General features: G+C 38.3%; 1 protein-coding gene across 2 annotated transcripts in view; it reads right to left on the reverse strand.

Annotated features, from left to right (window-relative positions):
• Nucleotides 1-20,644, reverse strand: part of TBC1D5 (TBC1 domain family member 5) — a 273,887-nt gene that overhangs the window by 242,241 nt on the left and 11,002 nt on the right. The window lies entirely within an intron of this gene.

Here is a 20,644-nt window from a genome sequence, read left to right on the forward strand (position 1 = left end):
TGACAACTTCAGCAGAAGACAGCTGAAGGCAAGCAGCCATGAGGAAAACAAACCTGCAGAGTCCAGCGCTGGAGCTTCAGCACTGAACAGGACCAAACTCTCTGCTTGCGGTCCGAAAGGGACTCCCCCAAAGGCAGCAAAGCTGTTTCTCTGATGGTTACTAGAAAGAACTGGACTACCAACATTTACTGGCCCTAGACCCAAAGGAACCTGCTTCTCAACTGTCCTGAGAAAAACAACTGTGAAGAAACTCACCAACCAACCAAACATCTTAGTGGAAACTCTCAGCTGTTAAATGGAGGAGAAAAAAAGGTGACAAAAATACAACAGTCACAGATTTGAAACGCCTAAATGGATTGCAGAGATTTGAGAAATACTCAATATTTAAAATCCCATATTGAGTACAGTTTTTCCACAAATAAGAAAACTGCCAAAATTATCCTTTTCATGGAAATGCTTGTTCTGTTACATTTTTCATTTCAAAAATACAGTTTGGGGCCCGGCATGGTAGCCTAGTGGCTTAAGTCCTTGCCTTGCAAGCGCCAGCATCCCATATGGGCACCTGTTCATGTCCCGGCTTGCTCCACTTCCCATCCAGCTCCCTGCTCATGGCTTGGGAAAGCAGTAAAGACTGGCCCAAAGCCTTGGGTTCCTGCACCTGTGTGGAAGACCTGGAAGAGGCTCTGGGCTCCTGGCTTCAGATCGGTGCAGCTCCGGCCATTGCAGTCACTTTGGGAGTGAACCATCGGACAGAAGATCTTCCTCTCTGTCTCTCCTCTTCTCTGTATATCTGACTTTCCAATAAAAATAAAGTAAATCTTTTAAAAAATACAATTTTAACAGTTATATTAAGAGTAAGATCATATCCACATGGCTAATGCCCAAGTAGGGTAATTATGTTTATCTCTTCAAGCATTTAACATTCTTTCGTACTGCAAAATATAAAGTAACACTCTTAAATTTTTCATCGAAAAGCATATAGTACATTTACGTTACATTTGAAATTTTCCAAATTTATGGTAAATTATATTCCAGGTTACATTGTAAATAAAAAATTTGGAAAAGAAAATTTTGGAGCAAAAGCAGCAGCTGTTTGAAGCAGTAGCTAAGATGCCACACGGATGCATGCAGCCTTGTCGGAGTGCAGGTTCTAAGCCCAGTTCCACCTGCAGCCAGAGCTTTCGGTGATGTGTGTGCTCAGAGGCAGACGATGGCTCCAGCACCACAATGCCCCACCTGTGTGGGAAAATCAGACGGACACTCAGAGCCCTTGGCCTGGTCCTGCTCCAGTTCGTGTGGTTATCCGGAGCAGTGAGCAGAGAATGAGGTGTCTGTCTCTGTGCCTTTCCAATGATACAATAATACATAAAAATTTAAAGAAAAATGTTCATACAATGAACAATAAATACTTGTCTTTCTGAATAATGACATAGAGTGATTATGATAATAAACTAATTAGCATCATTTATCATTTCCTGTGCTCAGAACTGCTTAGAGTATTGCTGATTACTAATATTTTACTAGATTTACTAAGTGCCACTATGCTTTTTATATATACAGGCACACACAGAGACGTCTATCTTCCAGAATTCCTACAAAGATGGATTAACATTACCTATAGTTTACAAAGGTGCAAACTGAGGCAGGCATGATAAGCTATGGGTTTTTGTTTTTACTGGGTACAATGCCACTGGGGAACAGGCATGAGGAGACACGGAGTATCTATCAATGGCGTCATGAACCATCTCTCCAACAGATTACAGAAAATACAGAGATCATGGTAATGAAAAGCAAAAATCACAACCAAATAAATGTATTGAAAAGAGCTTCCAGAGGTCTAGGGACAAATATGGGGTGCTTGACAAACCTCCCAGAGAAAAGAAAAATCCAGGACGGGCTGTGAAGCATGACACTTGCACGGCACAGATGGGGAGGCAGAGCTGATCAGAGGTCAACTCAAAAGATTTTTCCAAAGGCAACAAAATGGGTAACAGAATAGTAAATGCGTATGCATGCAACAGGGAAATCTGCAATGAGAAAAAGGCAGCTGCAAAACAGACATACAATATCATATAAAATGCAAATTATTAACAATAAAGCTTTACATTTAAATAGCATTTGCAGTTTTAAAAAACTTGCACGTATATTGTGCATTCTCAATGGGCATAAGATTGTTCCCAAGGGGGCAAAAATAGGTCTTTGGAGTAGGGGGTGGGGAACGTTAGACACCCCATTGGTTTACGGCCCTCAAGCAGCCCACAGTACATAAACAGATATACAGTGCATCGGCATATATCTGTGGTTTGAAATTTTCATGGGGGAGGGAAAATGACATAGGAAAAGTCTGCAAATAAAGCTTTTTAGTACAGCAATGACTGAAAATAAACGGAAAAAGATTCACAAACACTGACACGTACCAATTCATTTTATCATTCTGACCACTGAGTGGGTGAGCAGGGCAGGTACCCAGCCAAGCACTCTCAGACACAAACGTTTCCACAGGACCCTCAAGGCCCTCGAGGTTCCTTGGCTACCTCTCTTGCTCTGGTCCTTGGGTTCTCTGGCTTCCAACTGCATTGTCTACAAACAAGACAAGTTCATGCCAGCTTCACTGTTTTCCCCTTAGCAGACAACATCTTTGTTACACTTTGCCTGAGGAGCAAAATGCATGATTTCACTTTTTCGTTAGGGCTTCCTTGACGTGCCACCCTCCACTAATGGATCAGTTTAGTTCCACTGGTTACATGGTTCCTGGCAAGCCCTATCTATCCATCATGACATCATTAGGACTGTGTGAGTGAGCGGAAAGGAGGCAGGGAGGAGCTGAGTCAGTCTCTCTCTCTCTCTCTCTCTCTCTCTCTCTCACACACACACACACACACACCTTTTTAAAGTTCATGGAAAATGCCAGGCATGCATTTTGACTTTTTCAACATAATCAACTTCTTTTGTGTGTGACACAGGCAGACTTCAATGACTGGTTCAAACGCCTACAGCTGCCAGCAGTTGGGCTGTGTGTAAGGTAGGAACAGGGATCCCCAAGTGGGTGCTGGGAACTCACTGACCTGAGCCATCGCCAATCTTTCGATAGTGCATATTAATAGGAAATTAGAGTCAGGAATCAGAGCCACATCAGTGAATTACTTCGCTGTCTTAACTGCTAAGCTAAATGCCCACACCTAAAGATTAGATTTCATTTTCTGAGAACTTTTCAAAGTCCCCTCATGTACAGAAAAGTAGGTACTGGTTTAAGCCACAATGACACCTTGAGTATATGCACGCAAAGGGCAGCTGTTGGTTTCTGTGAGGAAAAGACTGATTGACTCTAGAAGCACAATTCAAAGGAAACAAGTGTATAAAGACACACTTCAAACAGCAACCTTGGTGGTGGGGGAGGGGTGGCGGGGAGGAGTGTTGAACAGGGATGACCACAACAACTTGATTCATCAGCCAAGCTCAAGTAACTAGCACTCTTTTCTCTATCTTTAAAAGGAGAGACCACCACAAGTATTTGTCATTGGAAAAAAAATACAATGTTTTAAATGGAGTAACAGTGGGAAGAAATAACCTTTCATTATAAAATCTCTGAGTTTTCCAAGGCCCCCTTGTATACTTCAAAATCAGGAATACAATATCATGCACTGGCTAAATCATTGCTTTTAAGCTAGATTATGTTGTTCTTTCTTGGAAAAACCAAACTTACAAAAATTTCTGCTATTTACCCAAGTTCTTATCCTCAGTTTTTTTTTTAAATTCAGGAATAATTTCTTTTCTGTAATCTAATAATCCTCAAATTTGTTCTTGTTTTTGCTTACAAAATATTTAAAATATAGTGCTAGTTTATTTGACCTGTTAATGCAAAGATGTAAAGAAAATAAAAATATCTGAGCATAGAACTCAATTAAAACTAATAATTTCATTGACTAAATTAAAAGCTAAAATAGTTCTCTGATGTTTATTAAAGTCCGGGAGCACCTACACAACACTGGCACATCAAACCCTAGGAAGAAGAGGGAGTCACTCAGTACTGTAACGAACAAATAGCAAAAGCTAGGTCTCTTGTGTTATACTTCAGTCAGAAACTGCTTTGGATAATAACAAAAATCAGATTAAACAAACCGATAGACTCAATATAAGTTTTATGGATTCTTTTGCCAACAGGATTTTAGGAAAGTCAACACTCTCCCCATGAATGTGAGTCTAAAAAAGAGTTAATTCCATTCATTCTTATTTATTTTATTCTGATGTTGCTGTGCTTTTGTTTCTGCAGTGTAGGGAGTCAGTACCTGTGTGAATACATCTCCTGTCCTTTTCCTATACATACACACCTGCCACGCCAACACACACCTCAGGACACATCTCTGTCTTTCATTCCACTTTGAACCTTTAAAAAAATGGCCTTTCCAAAATTTGAAGCAATTCTCTTTCTAAGTTATGTAACTCTAAGTTATGTAATTAAGATCAATATGGTATTTCCTGTAAACTGCAGTTAGCAATGTTGTAAAAAGTACTCAAATCTGTTAGTATAGATGCGCCTCCAAACATGGGAAACGGGGCCCTATTTAGAATTAGTAAAACTACACAGATTAAACAGCTTACATTTAGACTTTTTTGTATTTGAGGATGCAAAGTCATTCAAATTTAATCACAGATTCAGGAACCTCTCTCAATCCCTCCTTTTCTGTCACCCTGCTTTTCAAATTAATAAATAAATCTTTAAAGTCCACACTGTAATTATTAATGAGTCAGATACATAAAAAAGATTCTTACAGGTGGATTAATAATCTCTCACTAGATCTTATTTAATGTACATGTATATATGTAAATGGAGAGGAAAAAAATTTACAGTCGAATAGAAAACCTGATTTAGATTCAAATTAACATCTTTTCCCCTCTTCCTGAGAGCAGTGATTGCAAAGTCTACAACAGCATTCTATCACTTCATTATCTTCCCACAAGGTCCTGGTTTTCCATAACACCTGCCAAGGCTTCGGAGGCAGCAGGTCTCAGCTAACACCTCCACTTCTCCACAGCATTTAACAAGGTGAAGGGAAGGCAAAAAGAAACAAGGTAGACAGTGCTGGTATCCCAATGTGTAGGAATCAAACCATCACCAATGTTCAAACCAATGCATGTTGAATCACTGGAATTCCCTTTTGGAATTAACAGACAGTGGGCTCGTTCTTTTGCAGTCATTAATTAAGGACACAGGAATTAGTCTCACAAAGATAAGCAAAGGCAACAGAATACTTGAAGGAAGGATCTAAATGTAGGTTCAATGATTTTTTTAAAATTAAATACAATCGAATAATCAAATGTGGTCTGTGCTATTTCCATATTTTACTCATTTGGGATGTCTCAAGGAATAACTAAAATGGTAAGCTTTTAACTCATTTAAACTGTTCAAGCCTCAGACATCCTTGATGTGAACTGCCAGAACTTTCCAGCTCACTGAAATCTGGTGTCGGGCCCAGGAGCAAGCCTCAGACAGCCATTCTGCTGGGGCCACTAGCTCACTGCCCCATGTGTGCACACACTGTGAGTACTGGCAAACAGGATAGCGTTTAAACCCTGAGAAACCAGAAACCGCAGGGAGAAGACCAACTTGCCATTTGTCAAGCAGGCCACCATTTGTCCCTCACCACGTGGCCAATAAAATCTCACTTTCCAGTGGGCAACACAGGAATTGCCCAGCCATATGCTAATAGGCTGAGAGACCACCAATGGAGAAGATCTTCTGCAAGCCCACATAAGGAGGAGTCAGGGAACTTGTAAGAACCCAAGACAGATCCTGAAACCCTGTCTCTTCATTCATTCTCTCTCTCTCTCTTTCTCTCTCTCTTTTTCAGGAGATACCCTGTTAGTCCAGATCACTGCCAGAGTTGCTTTTCCCTTCCTTCTTCTGTTCATGTTTGCTTGTTCACTCTGCAATTAAAACCTCTCTGTCTGCAACTAATTCATGCCTTTTTATTTCTATACTAACCTGAGGAAAGAACCCACCAAGCTTTGCCAGTAACAAACTACATGCATAAAAGATGCAAAATTTTCAATTAAACAAAGAAGAAAGTTTCCATATTTCTCTTTTAATAAATGCATTCACAAGGTTTTCTACCAAGTGTTTTTAATGTCAGTTTGCTTAAGTACAAGCATTAAGAGGGCAGAAATCCAGTTCACTTACATTGACTAGTTTTTGTTTCTTTGTTTGTTCTTAATTGGAAAGTCAGGTATACAGAGAGGACAGACAGAGAGCAAGATCTTCAGTGCACCGATCCGAAGGGCCGCAAGGGCCAAAGCTGAGCTGACCCGAAGCCAGGAGCCCAGAGCCTCTTCAGGCCTCCCACGTGGGTGCAGGGTAACAAGGCTTTGGGCAGTCCTTGACTTCTTTCCCAGGCCACAAGCAGAGAGCTGGATGGGAAGTGGGCTGCTGGGATTAGAACTGTTATTTTATGACAACACTACAGCTTGATGCTTGCCAAAGTCTAAGTCAAAGGCATTTGACAAAACAACTGCTGTAAAAGGCATGGTTCATTTGCATGTGAAATCTTGTGCCTGGCACCTGGTGACGTCCACAGTGGCCTGTGTGCAGTAATAACTAAAGGACTGCAGTGTTTCCACAACAAACTCCAGCTTCAGACATTCCCATCTTGGCCTATAAAGAATAAACTTTGCTTCATAACTTGCCATCTAAAGAATCGGTATCAGCCCAAGAGAACAATTTTTTTTAAAGATTCATTTTATTTTTTTTATTACTAAGTTGGATATACAGAGAGGAGGACAGACAGAGAGGAAGATCTTTCATCCATTGATTCACTCCCCTAGTGAGCCGCAACGGCCGGTGCTGTGCTGATCTGGAGCCAGGAGCCAGGAACATCCTCCAGGTCACCCACATGTGTGCAGGGTCCAAAGGCTTTGGGCAGTCCTCGACTGCCTTCCCAGGCCACAGGCAGGGAGCTGGATGGGAAGTGTAGCTGCCGGGATTAGAATCGGCGCCCATATGGGATCCCGGCACGTTCAAGTGGAGGACTTTAGACACTAGGCCACCATGCCGGGCCCAAGAGAACAATTTTTTATTCCAAAGATTAAAATAACAATCTGTTTAGTGGTCTGGAATTAACAAAATGTAAAAAAAAAAAAAAAAAAAAAAAGAAACAGAAATAGAGGAGAGGATATAGAGTGTTTTTTAAAACCAAGACACATTATAAGATATGTAAAAATTATTTTTTAAAGAAGTGCTAAAAGTAGATTCAACTGACATAAGTAGAGATGATCTTCTACAATCTGTGGCTCAAGAAGTTTCTCAAACAGATTGTAAATTTAATGTAAGAAACTTTCAAGATCTCTTTATTTGTCAAAAGACACTCTTTGAAGTGTTGATTCTGTCTTTCTGGCTTAACACACATCAATTTCTTTCAACAAAATATTTCTGACAAATAATACCATTCCACCTTTTAAAAAGTATGTTTTGCAACAATAACATCTGTTGAAGGTTATATACATTGGCATCATCTGTTTGAGGGATGATTTTTACATAACCCTCAAAATGCTAAGTACATGTACACATGAATACGGTCTGGCTTCTGTGTCTATAGCATTTGCATTAATAGATTCAACAAGAAATAAAAAATATTCAAGAAGAAAATTGTATCTGTACTGAACATGGCAGATATTTTTCTTAAAAATTATTCCCTAAACAATAACTACTTATATAAGCTAACATTCTGCTAGGTGCTACAAGTAATCTGGAAATGATTTCTAGTGTATGGGAAGATGTGTATAGGATATATACATATAGGATATGTGCAAACACTGTGCCTCTTCATGCAAGGAATTTGAGCATCTGAAAATTCTGTTATTTGTGGAGTCATGGAACCAACCCCCACAATGAGGTACAACTGTAGATTTTAAAAATTGGTGAGTTTTACATCAAAATACACAGAAAAATTGCCAGCTGGTCAACTTTGGGTTGTATAATTCAGTGATGTTATATGAATTCAGAGAGTTGAGCAGCCATAATCCGTCTCCATCACCTTTACAACTCTCTTCATTGTGTAAAACCAGAACTCCATAGACGCTAAATGATTAAGCTCTTAACCCCCCAACTCAATCCCTGGCAATCACCGTTGTACTTTCTGTCTCTGTGATGTTGACAACTCTTAACAACTCACACTTGTACAAACAGAATCATACACAGTATTTGCCTTTTTATGATTGACTTATTTCCCTCAACGTATCTCTTCAAGTTCAATCATGTTATACCCATATATCAGACTCTTCTCTCTTTTTTAAGGTTAATATTCCAAACTGCACACAAATAACACATTTTTATTATCTATTGCTCTACCAGTATACTCTGGAGCTCCCTTGTTGCAAATATGAATAACATTGCTATGAATATGGGTATACAAATAATCCCTTGGGGGCATCATCTTTAATTCATCTCAATGTATAAGCATACAATAAAGGTTTGTCAGAAGAAGAAAATTAAAATACTTACATTAGTGGAAAAAATTTACCAAATATATATTTTTTGCCTTTTAAAACCTACATCGAAAATGTATATTATGAAAAACTGCATAGATGCACGAATTTAAAACTTTCTTGCATCAAAATCAACCTACATTTTAAGTCCTCAGTTTTGCTTATTTCAGGGCTGGCACTGTGCCTTAGAAAGAGCCTATGGTGCCAGCATTCCATATGGCCAGCAGCTCGAGTTTTGGCTATTCCACTCCCTATCCAGGTCCTTGATAATGCCCAGAAAAAACATCAGAGGATGACCCAAGTCCTTGGGTCCCTGTAACCATGTGGGATACCTGAAGAAACTCCTGGCTTCTGGCTTCAGATGAGCCCAGTTTCAGCCACTGTGGCCATTTGAGGGAGTGATCAACAAATTCATGTGATCAACCAATTCGTGTCCTAGCAACTCCACTTCGATATCCAGCTCCCTGGCAATGTGCCTGGAAAAGCAGTGGAAGATGGTTCGACTTCCTGGGATCCCTGCACCCATGTGGGAGACTGGGAAGAAGCTCTGGGTTCCAGCCGTCGGAGAGCGAACCAGCAGGTGAAAAGCAGCTGTCTGTTTTTGTCTCTGTCTCTCTCATGAATCTCCTTCTCTTTCAAATGATTAAACTTTTAAACAAGAAATCAAATAAAATACTCACCTTTCCCCTTCCTCCCCACCACTCCTTTTTTTTTTTGTTCTTTCCTTCTTGTTCAAATTTATAAACATTGAATATTTTCCATTGTAACAACAGAAAATGGACAAAGACACTGCATCATATGGAAACTCCATCTTACACATTTGAGCTCTCCTGCTTGTTACACAATGGCTAGTTCACTTCAGATTCTCATCAAAGGTCCACAAGATTCCGAACTCTGACTTTCCTTACCTTCTGTCCTATTTCCCTGAGGAGCTATGCTGTTTTATTGTTCTTATGTGCATTCTTAATTCCTTTCGTAATGATTAGTGATTCTTAACACCCTCTCAACAGCTAATACTGCCAGTTGAATGGTTTCCTGGGAGAAAAGTGTATTCAAGTACAACTGCGTATTTTTGAATTGAGCCATTTATTTGGGCAGACTTTTTTCGTTAAATTTTAGGAATTCTGTAGGTATCACAAACATAAATCACCTACCATACACTGCTATATTTAATTGAGAGTTTCCACTTTCTTTCCTTTTCCTCTCAACCTAGCTCAGCTCCACTGTTAAAAAAATCTAAGCAGGCTGGCAGTATGCTTCCGTTAGATCCTAAGTCAATAAATTTCATGTCTATAAATATTGTTAAAGAGTAAAAGAATATTTACTGGCCACCTTGCACATTATAATATTCTACTGTCACTATTTCTGTTAGGTTCCATGGAGAACATCTCTCATTAGTCCTACAATTAAATGATTCAGCAAGCAGCCACACTATCTTTGCCTTTTCACAGTTCCAATCAGTGGCAGATCTAGGTGTAATCAACAGCAGCAGGGTGCTTTGGGAAGCAAAACAAAACAAAAACAGTGGGGATCTTTACTAGAACACAGTAATTGATACAGGGGAACATTATAGGCTATTTTAATCCAAGTTAACCTAAGATATTAGAATCTGATTCATAATCAGAGTGAAATAAGCAGGGTAACATTTAAACACCCGAAAACAGAATAAATTGATAACAGTTAACAGGGCTAAAATGAAGAGATTGCTTTCAAAATGAATCTTCTCCCTCTTAGAATGGTCTTTAGTTCCTTTGCTTATTTAGCACCCATTTCGCTGATAAATTAAAGTCCTTCTTACCTCCTACTGCTACCATATCTAACCAACTGAATCACTGCAGACTTGGGAAAAGTGAAGCACCTCGGAATGACTCACAGTGCTCTGACTCCAGCAACGCAAGGAAACTCACGAATGTGGTTCTGTGAGATGCTCCCCTTTCTTTCACTTTCCTGCTTTGATTCCCTGGAGTTCAAGGTGGGCAGTTAAGCACTTAACGTCTGGTATCACTCAATAGCATGCAAGCTAGCACAGGGATTTATTCACATGAAAAATCAAAAGCCAATGGTAGTATGATATGATGTCTACAAATTTTAACTACATAAAAACTCACAAGTAAGAAGGTTACCATAGTAACAACCTGATCACATTGCACATGAGGATAGCTGATTCCATGATATAATTCTATAGCTGTTTATTGCAATATGTGCAATGAGAAATACAGAAAATCTCAGTTCTATTTCTTCAGTCTGCTCAGAACAACACACAAGGAAGAAGACTGAGAGTTTAGAATTGTGTAAAGATTTTTTCATTTACTTACTTAAAATTTTACAAGGCAAAAACAATGAGAAAATAACTTGGCTACTAGTGAAAACATCTAGTTGTAGAAATCAGTATATGACACATCCCAAACCAGGGTGCTAGAACTTCACGCACTCCTAGCAAATGACTGAACCTATGGCTGTTATACCTCAAAAGTTACACAGAAACTATCCTACAGTGCTTTTACTTGACAATAACTTGGTCTCATAAAGGCAAAGAACAACGAAAAAAAAACCACTGTGCATTTTGTATCCTGCAGGTACATTAAGACATGTGTAAATAAAAATATTATCTATCATTGTCTGTAAATCCATATTTGTCTTCAAAGTATTTTTAAAATAATCATTTCTAGACTCTAAAGCTGTTGTTGAGGGAAGTAAATGCATAAAATGAAAACATGGAAGAGAAAAGCGTAGAGGACAGTGTTACTATTTTGTTCCTCTGTGTAACAAGAGTGACTTTTATTAAGCCCTGGATAGAAAAAAGAATTTACACTAAGCAATAATGAATGTATTCATTTTCTGGGCTGACAAAATGAAGGATATATATGCTTGTACACAAAACATAGATGAGTCATGAAACAGATATTTAAAATGATCACTTTCTTATCCCATCTACATATAGATTTTCTGGTAAACCAAAAGGACTCACAAAATATCCCATTCTAGTAAACAGTCATTCCACACACTAATACTTTCCATAAAATTGGCTATTAAGTTTAAACCATTTTAAGGCTATACTGTTATTTATTATTAAGTGGAATTTCCTTTTCCATATCTGATTGCTAATATATGAGGCAGAGGCAGTAAATACTTCCACTCACTTTCTGTTGATACCTACAACTACTAGCCAAACACACTTAAAAATACATAAAAACTAGTTCTTGTTCATTCTAATGAGTTTCCCCATGATAAATGAATAAGCATAGAATATTAGTAGCTATTTGATTAGGAAAATAAGTTTATGATATAATTTTATTACAAGTTACAAAAGAAAATCTGATTACCACCATTCAATGCACACGCAACAGGTTGTTCCTTCACTGGCCCATAATGACTCTGTTTTAATAAACAATGTTTTGCTACTCTCCATTTGCAAAACGGATTGTCATATAAAGCATCCAATTAACCTCCTTAATTTGCCTTCCCATTTTGTTTGGTTTTTCCTAAGCTTCCTGTGAAAGGACATTATGTGAAGGAGAACAATTCCATGAGTATCTTATAAGTTAATATTCTCTTTACATGAATAAATGACATATTAGTGTCAAATGAAAGCTCTTAAATAATTTGAGTTTCTCCCCTCCACTTGCTTCGGAATTACAACTAAAGTAATAGAAAAGCGTTTACTATGACGATATTTTAAATGGATAAGACTCAACATTAAAGCTGAATCATTGAAGAATACTGATCTCCTCATTATCTGACAGATTCTCTCTGTATCAGAAGTTGATTTCTATGCTCCTGACTCTGCTGTCTACAATTAAAATGTACTGAATCACATAAAATTGTTGAAAACAGCCTTGTTCATCTAAACTGAAACACATATTTAAAATAAAAACAGAATATCTAAATTAAACCCCCCCCCCAGAATAAGACAACAGCAAATGGACATGCCTCCGTTCACCGTATTCACAGGCTGAATTGGAGGCACTCTAAGCTGTAATGCTTACACCATGGTCAAAATGAACACTACAGTAAAGCAAAACATTAGGAGATATTCTCAAAAACTTCAGTCTAACCTAAGCAATAAGGAAATCCACTCTCTGTAATGCATAGTAGCATTTTGCTAAAACAATACAGAACTCATACATCTATGGGCACTACCAACTACCACATACATGTAAAACTTTATATTAAAATATAAGTAGTCTGTTATCATTCTGGATTTTTCAATTGCCTGAAATGTGATGGGATAAATTCATTTCAATGTTCACATCGAATTATCGTAAACCACCAAACGCAATTATACAATTATATTTTCTCTTACATCTATCACGTTAAAAATTATGTGGAAAACAGCTAAAATTATTAAACAATTTTTATTGTATAGGTTTGCTTTCAAAAAGGAATAAGGAATAAACAGCATAAAAGCAGGCAGTTGTTGGTGTGTGTATGCATGTGTAAGTAAGCACTCACACAAACAGGAAAAGATTTCCTCCCGTGGCTGCACCACTGCTTTGTAGACAACAAGCTAATTTGGGTTCCTATCATGCATCTGATCGGTCATACAGCAATACAAAACAGAAATAAGGAAAGACGACCATCTGCTTGTTAGCTGAAACTATAAAAGTATATCTTTTTAATAAACAATAAAATTAGTTTGACAGGGCAGAGAACACCTGAATAGAAAATCAAATATTTCATGTTATTTAAGGTGTATGTCTGCTGGCTATTAAAATACTCCTCTTTAATTTATTACAGCAACACACACAATACTCATGTCATCCTCATTTTCTAAATCAATAATCAGCACAGCATGCTTCATTAACAGTGACCAATCACGGATGAGCTGGGGATCTCATTTTACAACATGAGCATTCCTAAGACATAAACCATCTGCTACTTGTAGTAACAGAAAAATCAAATTAATCCATTCTTATCATGCATTCAGATTTTAAAGCAATTAAAGATGCTCTTAGTGTAATCGCAGCCACAGAAGTAGTTCTGTAATGAGGGAAGCAAACTCTTCACTGAACTTTCTGTCATTCTCAATACATTTGAAAACTTTACAAGCTTTCTGCACTCCAGTGGGCCATTGTTCTCTGAACACAGATGTTGAAAACAACAAGCAATTTTTATTAAACATTTAATCTTTGCACATTTGAAGGAGTTAAATACTGAACAGTGATCAAAACATAAAACATATGAACACCCAAAATAACTACATATTAAAATGAGGCATAACATCTAGTTCATCGGGTTGAAACTTAGAAGATCTTCAGGGGTGAGGGTATTGTGAATTTTTAAACTCCTGCCCTTACTTTTATTTTCTAATGCATACAGTGTGTTGATATCACATCCAAGGTCTCCAAGCACTTGCGCAATGGTGCAGGAGAACACTGGTTCTGAACATGGTAAGCTGGTGTTGGTGTGTCACTTTTTACTCTTAAAGGTGTTTCTAATATGAAAACTATTACTCTCATTGAAAATCTGAGTATACATGCATCGATACTTGCAAATAATTGACACAAGGATCTTAAGTTAGTAACACTGAGGCATAAAAAAAAAAAAACAAGCTTCTCCAAGTAAGGGAAGCGACACGGCTGGGTAAGGCACACTTCCTATTAGAGCTCTTAAACAGCAGCAACAACAACAAAACTGCGCTTCCAATCCCAAATGAAGAACTCTGAGACGTTTCCAAGGAGAGTGAAAATCATTATGACACTTTCCAAATGAAATCAGACTGTCTATCATCCCCCTCCGAAGCCCAAGAGCACAACGTGAGGAGAAGCAGACAAGGCCCGACGAAAGGGAAGGTGCTCTGAAGGAGGCAGCAGCAAAAAGGCAAACGAAGAATAACTACTGAAAACGTAGCATGTGCCAGCCACTATTCTAGGCCCTAGTTTAAAAAAAAAATCTAAATAAGGCACAAGGCCTTGAACAAACACAGCTTAAATACAAGTGGTGGAAGACAGACCATAAACAAACATAAAAATACCAGGTAAAATTAACCACTATGGTGAAAATAAACTGACGGAACAGAAAGAGACTGGGGGATACTTCAGACAGGTGCACAGGGATCCAAAGAGGCGACATTTAAACAGGCTTGAATGGGGAAAAGGAATCTGTCATGGAAACACAATGAAAAGAAATGGCCACATTATAAAAGCCACACAGGGCAATGAGTTTAAGGACATTTCAGGACTCCAGCCTAAGGAATCAGTGTACCCTAACATTTCCCCCGGAGATCTTGCATGAGCAGCGTTTGCACTTATTAGTCATGTTCTAATTAATAGTAAGAAAAACACATCCTGCCTGGCAGATAGAAAACATTAACTTTATGATGCAAATTTAGTGGCAAAAACAAAGTCAACTATATGAAAGGTATTATTTTTTCACTGGACTAATAGATTGAGCTCAAACATGACTTACCTATTTATTGATTTAAGAAAGTTGAATAAGGGCCTGGCACGATAGCCTAGCAGCTAAAGTCCTTGCCTTGAACACACCGGGATCCAATATGGGCACTGATTCTAATTCTGGCAATCCTGCTTCCCATCCAGCTCCCTGCTTGTGGCCTAGGAAAGCAGTCGAGGACGGCCCAAGGCCTTGAGACCCTGCACCCGCATGGGAGACCCGGAAGAGGATCCAGGCTCCTGGCTTTGGATTGGCTCAGCTCCAGCCATTGAGGTTGCTTGGGGAGTGAATCAACAAATGGAAGATCTTTCTGTCTCTCCTCCTCTCTATATATATGACTTTGCAATAAAAAATAAATAAATCTTTCCCAAAACTACAAATGAATTTTCTTATCAAGAAAATCTTCATTGCAAATTATTCCCATAAAAATACCAGCATACATACATATCTCCAATATTCAAAAACCAAAAATATTTTAATTTTAACATGTAGATATTGCGCAATAAAATTCGACTTCAAGTGATACGGAGCTAGTTAGCCTTATTCAGCCAGCAGTGTGCCAAGTATGCATTCTCCATCAGAAACAGTTCATTTGTTTACCACGTGCAACATCCACTGAAAGTGTCCTGGAATTCTGGAAAACACCTTACATAAAATTTCCAAAATTCAAACAACTATTAATGACAAAACATATCTAGCTCACCCCTAAGAACATCAGATAAAAGATTGAGAATCTATATGAGCTTATTCATTACAATATTGTTTATGTGCACAAAATTCAAGTGTTTACCAGTCAGAAACTGTATAGCTCAACTAAGGGCAATAGCTCTTTATCTCTTTTCAGTTCTATCACCATCTATTTCCTATATATGTAGCCTACGCTTGCATAGTTTCTAATGATTTAAAATTCAGTTTTGGGCCTAGCGTGGTAGCCTTGCTGCTAAAGTCCCTGCCTTGCACATGCTGGGATCCCCTATGGGTGCCAGTTCTAATCCCAGTAGGCTGACTTCCCATCCAGCTCCCTGCTTGTGGCCTGGGAAAGCAGTTGAGGACGGCCCAATGCATTGGGACCCTGCACCCGCATGGGAGACCCAGAAGAAGCTCTTGGCTCCTGGCTTCGGATCAGCTCAGCTCCGGCTGTGGCGGTCAGCTGGGGAGTGAATCAACAGACCGAAAATCTTCCTCTCTGTCTCTCCTCTTCTCTGTACATGTGACTTTTCAATAAAAATGAATAAATCTTTAAAAAAAAGTCAGCTTCAGGACATCACCCAGAGGTTGGGCACTGTGATGAGGTGAGTTAAGCTGTCTGTTGGGCAGCTGCATTCTGTGTCATGGTACCTGGGATGCACCTGCGTCCAACTCGGACCCATCTTCCTGTTGAAGTTCCTGGAAGCCCGCAGAGCATGGCCCAGTCCGTCGACTCCCGGCACACACGTGGGAAATGCGGATGAGATACCAGGCTCGGGGCTCTCGCTTTGGTCTAGACCAGGCCTGGATGTGGTGAGCCTCTGTGAAGTGAACCATCATATTCAAGCTCTCCCCTCACCCTCCTTCTCTCTCTCCCTGCCCCCACTTCATTACTCTCTTGGATTAATTATGTTAATAAATTTTCATTTACATTATTTGTAGTTTCATGATCATCTCTTCAAGACTTCTGAAAAACCAACTCAAGTTGGTCTCTCCTTATCACTTCCATACCTCTTCTAGAGCTGCTAGCTCTGCCCCCCCAAGTTGCTAGTCACAACCCCATGAGAAGTACTAACATCACGATCGTCCTTGCTGCATCTCTCTCTATCAGAACACAACGGATCAACAAGGACATTGTTACAAAGATAATCGTACATCAGGCCTAACTTAACAAAAGTAAAACTCATTTTCAAAAGTTGGTGATTTTGTTATTGTTATTTACAAACTACTTAGGAGAAATGTCATAAATGACTGTTCCACACTATTCAATTAATTAACAGCAAGAAAAGCGATCCTTACGAACTGCCTGTAGAACAATAATTTACATAGGAAAATGAACTGCACTTACTGACCATTTATTTTACTAAAGACACATGCAGCAAATTGCCAAAGCAAGTTCACATTTGTATAATTTCACAAGTATAAAATGCATCTTATATACTCTCCTTCCAAATAAAATAAAAACTTAACTCCTTAAAATGATTCAAACCCATATTATGTAGTAATGAATGTTTAAACCTCTAGTGAAACAACAGGTAACAATAACACTTGTGGTAAAAGAACTGCGTAAGGGCAGAGCAACAAGTGATCACTATATAAATGAAATAGCCTATGAATAATCTTCAACATTAAAGCTATGAAATGACTTAGAAAAAGAACAGAGTACTATCTTCCTTTTCTCAGAGCTGTTTTGACCACAAAAGCTCATGAAAATTAACATTCAAGTTGGATGTAGTTACTTGATGGTGATAAGTTTGTGTGCCAACACATCACTCTTCCAAATAAAAATATGTATTCTGCAATGTGCTCTGCTGCTAGCAAGCATTAAAACAAATATGCTTTCGTGTAAATTTCCCTTAGTAGTCCATGCTTGCATTCTTTGAACACAAAGAAAAGCCAGAGAAAATGAAAGAAACTGAAATATGAAAAATTAACATTTATCATTCCTTGGGACACGAATGTAAGAACTTTAAGTCAGAGAGAGAAGACGACGACACAAAGACCCAGTAATAGCTCAAAACAAAGGAGTAGCATCTTGAAATTTTAAGAGTGAGTCAGTCTGGACGTCCTGATTGCCAAGTACAGCTAGTGTGAAAACATTAGAAATTGTCATGATGCAAAATCTGTAATTGCTGAATACAGTGATCCACTCAGAGGGTTAAAACTGCCAAATCTCTGTCTCTCTTTCTGTACACATATTACCAAAAATACTTTCAAGAACTCTGTTTTGCTACAATTCTATTAAAAAATAAAAATAATAAATGATGGTGCAATAAGAAAAGATAGTCAAATCAGAATGTGATCTTTAATGGAATTCCTATCTTAAAATCTGTGGCGTGTCAAGTTAGGGCACCGCTTGGGATTCCTGCATCCCATACTGGAGCACCTGGAATTGAGTCACACCTCTGCTTTCAACACAACTCCCTATCAACACACACCATGGGCTGTCATGGCTTTGAGTCCCTAACATGCACGTGAGAGCCTCAGATCAAGCTCCTAACTTCTTGGCTTGGCCAGTACCAGCCTAGGGACTTGAGGAAGTGAAGAGTAAACCAGAAGATAGAGGCTCTGCTTCTCTCCCTCTCTTTCTCTGTCACTGTCCTTTCAAATAAATGAACGTAATTTTTAAAAAGATTTTATGTGTTTTTAAGACAAAGTGAGGAGGGGAGGGAGAACCAGAAAAAGAGAGAGAGATCTGTCACCAGCTGTTTCACTCCCCAAAAGGACACCAACAGTCAGGCCTAGGCAGGCCAAGGTCAGGAATTTCATCAAGGTCCCCCACTTGGATGCAGTGGCTAAGGACCTGGGCTATCTTATAGTGCTTTCCCAGGCACGGCAGGAGGAGGTACAGAAGGTGACCATCAAACCAGTGCCCATGTGTCCATACCAGCACTGTAGGTGGTAGTTTAGCTCACTGGGCCACAACACAGCTCCTGGGGAATGGCTGAGGTTAACCCAAAATATTGATTCTCAGAATGCTTCGAACAGTTGATTCATTAATTACTTTGTAATTTTAGTTCATGGAAACAAAAAGAACAGCCTTTACAATAGAAAATTATCACCAAAACTTATGATTTAATATTAATACTGCCCAAGATTGTCTGGTAAACATTTAAGAATAGCCTTTGACTTAACACCAGTCAATAGCCTATGAACTTATTTTTTAAATCGATCTTTTTAAAAAGCATTCAGTAATCATACATAAAAGAAAACCAAAAATTTTGTACAGAAAATATATGTCAGTGTGGTCAGACATTAACGGTCATAAGCATGGCAAAAAATACAATTACAGAAATCAATATTTTTCAAAAAATAGATGTAGAGATTGATGGAAATTATTTATTGTGAGCAAAAGATTAAAAGGGAAAAGGAAGAAAAAAACAATTGTTCAAAAAGATATTTGATAGTTATTCCATGAATCCCCAGAAAGCAAACACTGGGGGGTTTGTGGGTCACACAGTAAAAGTTTATTAACGGACATGAACTGAGCTGGGCTCCTAGCTTCAGCCTGGCCTAGCCCCAGCTTCTCTGAGAATATTGTAAATGAAGCAACAGGTTAGAAGATCTCTCTATATCGATCAACAATGTAGCCTCCAAAACAAAAATTTTTTAAATTTTATTTTAGAAGAACTTAAGGAAGTCCCTTAAAGGACTTCTTTTAGAATTCCTTAGAAGAAAAACTTTTGTAAAACAAATACAAAATTTTCACACTAACAGCATAAATGGGTATGTTAGCACAGTGACCAAGACATCGCTCGAGATGCCTGCATTCCTTTTCGAATGCCTGAGTTTCACTTTGTGTCTAGCAGCCGCCCGGTTGGTGCTACTGTCCTCCCCAGGAGGCAGAAGGAGGTATCTCCACGAAGTCTCCGGTCCCCATGGTGAGGAAGGAGATCTAAGCGGCCTGAACCAGCTCTGGCTGCGGCAGGCATCTGAGGAGAAACCCAGCAGGCGGAACAGAGCTGTCTGTCTCTGTCTCTCTGCCTCGCAAATTAAAAATGAAGTACATAATTTTAAAATAAATAAGCTGAAGGACACAGAATTCTAAACTTATACATGATACAAAACTGGGTTACTACCATAAGTAAACTGAACTAAAGTAATTCTGAGAAGCACAAAAATCATTACTTTCGGAGGAATACAGAGGACTGGGATTAGCACAAAGCAAAAGGAGTGGTTGCTGCAGTGACTATAATATCCTCGATCCTGACTCCAATCACAAGTGTGCTTCCCTAACAATAAGTCACCAAAGTATGTGTTTGATTTTTCTAGATCTTTTTTCTGTTTTGTAATGACAGTTTAAAACATATGTGGCAAATATACAAATATCTATATTTATGTGTATATATATATATATATATACACACACACACACACACCTAGAATGGTCAAACAAAGCTACAGTAAATGAAAATTTATAATTTAACATCCTGTTAACAATAATACAAAATACAAAAAATGAACTAGCATTTAACAAAATAAAAGAGGCTAAATAAAAAATATATATATTTTTTTTTACCAAAACCAAAATTCTGATTCTCCAACTGTTTTAAATTCATACCAAGATACAAATTGGCAATACAAGTTCCTTAAAAGAAGTCTAAATAAATCCATTGTGTTTCTAATCAGCCATCACTCATTTCAGACTTATTTATGTACAACATTTCTTAAGAGTCCACAAAAGGATAATTACTAAAATTAGTGAAATGTTTCACAGTTCTTATTCTGCAGAATACCCTGACTAAAGCAGACCACTCACTAATAAAGTGCAACTTAATAAATCATGTGGAATCTTATTTTGTTCAAACCCTTACTAACTCCTAGCACCATCTGTTACCATCAAAACTATATGACAAGATATGATATATAATTAATAGGTAAACAACAATCTAATTAAAATGGACAAATACTCCATGTTCCTGCCATTTGGGAGCTCTAATTACAGACTAAATTTTAAGCTTGAATTAAATATTTAAGCTGGAAAATTAACTTTCCTTCTCGAGCCTTGAATACATTAATACAGATATGTGAAGCGACTTCCTGATGGGAACTTAAACATGTAATTTAGTTTCATCAAAGCAGTTAC

The sequence above is a fragment of the Ochotona princeps genome, chromosome 30 (genome assembly GCF_030435755.1).
Source record: "Ochotona princeps isolate mOchPri1 chromosome 30, mOchPri1.hap1, whole genome shotgun sequence".
NCBI lineage: Eukaryota > Metazoa > Chordata > Mammalia > Lagomorpha > Ochotonidae > Ochotona > Ochotona princeps.